The 1,710-nt window shown below is 44.8% G+C and overlaps 1 pseudogene; it reads right to left on the bottom strand.

The window, feature by feature from the left end:
* Positions 1-178: 178 nt before the first annotated feature.
* LOC101981990 overlaps positions 179-1,710 on the bottom strand; it is a 4,349-nt pseudogene continuing 2,817 nt past the window's right edge.

The raw sequence follows: 1,710 nt of genomic DNA, 5'->3' as shown, positions 1-1,710 counted from the left end.
TCCTTGGGGGCAGGCTGTAATATGCTAAAGAGAGCCAGGAGACAGGAAACACCCTGCTGGATGGCCAGAGAGCTTAGTGAGTTGGAGGGGGCCTGTACTCAGTTCCCTAGGACTGAAGGGCCACTGGGCCACTCACTCACCTGTCTGGATCCTCTCAGCACAGGAGCAGGAACCCCAGTCATTTTCTTTGCAAGCAAAAATCTGGGGATTCAAAATTAACATCCTTGCTCGTGAGCTTCTTAAACACGCCAGAGAAAGCTTCCACCTTGTCTGCCATATTTTTCTGAACTTTATCTGAATGAACCTATATGAGCCAGTTGCCATCCAGCTTCACAGGGATCCTCTTACCCACAATTTCACGTGGGAAGACCCAGTCCTCAAGGATGGTGTTATGCACTGCTGTCAGTGTGTGGCTTCTGGGAGCGTTTGTTTATTTTCCGTATGGCTTTTTGAGCTGGCTTGGGCAGACTGCTCCTCTGAGCTGCAAAGACAATGTATTTCCCGCTAAACCTTTTCTCCAATTCACAAGCTCGCCCAACTTGGATTTTTCTGGGATGATTTCAGCTAAGGAACTGGCAAAAAAAAAAAAATGCTTTCTGACCACCACCAACTTTGATTTTCTTGCCATGGTAATGTTGAGTTCTGCCAGCTGCCCTTTGAGATCTGAGTTCATCTCCAACTTGGGCAGCAGCTGAGAGATGCCAGGCTCTTCACAGTCTTGGTGTTTGAGCTGAACATAGCCTCATCCTTAGGGAGTGCTGGCTTAGAAACACACTGTTCTCTTAAAGGCAGGTGAAACAGTTTGAGTACACAGTAGAATGGCGGTCCTGAGTGACCTTGAGGTACATTATTAACTCTGACTGTGAGGCCCAGCAAAAGTTCCATTCTCTTAGAGAGTATGAGATATTCTCATATTATATCACTACACAGCCCAAGCTTAATGGATAATGGACAGAATGCTTGCATCTACCATTTCTTGTTATATTTTGCACAAACTTGCACCTCCTGATTCTATTTTTCTCAATAAATACTCCCATACTAATTTTCCCATATAATTTGAATATTGCATTAATATTTCTTAATTTCATAGGGAGTGAATATGAACAAAATCCAGTGATAAACATGTATGACAATGTCATCAGCTGATTAACCTTGCAGGCTAAGTAAATATTAGAGTCCAAAAATAAGTGCCTGGTTGTTAATAAGCCACACAGCATCCTTTCTTCTCTATTATTATGAAAATACAGATTTATAAAGCTTTTGGGGTTTGTGTGCAGTGTGCGTGTGCACATGAGCGTATGTGCAGGCATGTGTAGATGGGTGCATGTTCACAGATGCCAGGGGTTAACGGCAGGTGTTTTCTCCCAACACTTCCCACTTTGTATTTTAAGGCAGGCTGTCTCCTGCTGAATCTGAGCTCACAATTCAGCTAGTTAGGCCAGGCATCTAGCTCTGGAATCTGGAACTCTGCCTCCCACAGGCTCAGCTTGGTATTGGTGCTGGGGATCCAAGCCCAGGTGTTTGCGCTTGTTGGGCAAGAACTTCACCCACCGCACCAGCCCTCAGCCCGCAATATTTTTGATTTCTTATGCTTGTTATTTCCGGAAGGATGTTCAGGGAACCCCGATGGCCTTCCATTTGAGATCTTAGGTAGCAATTGTTCCCACCCTCTTCAGTGCTATCAGAATTGAAGTGTTGACTGCTGAGATA

This window comes from Microtus ochrogaster, unplaced genomic scaffold (genome assembly GCF_000317375.1).
Source record: "Microtus ochrogaster isolate Prairie Vole_2 unplaced genomic scaffold, MicOch1.0 UNK62, whole genome shotgun sequence".
NCBI classification, from domain to species: Eukaryota; Metazoa; Chordata; class Mammalia; order Rodentia; family Cricetidae; genus Microtus; species Microtus ochrogaster.
The sequence above is the reverse complement of the archived record's forward strand: the minus strand, read 5'-3'. Positions and strand labels throughout refer to the sequence as shown.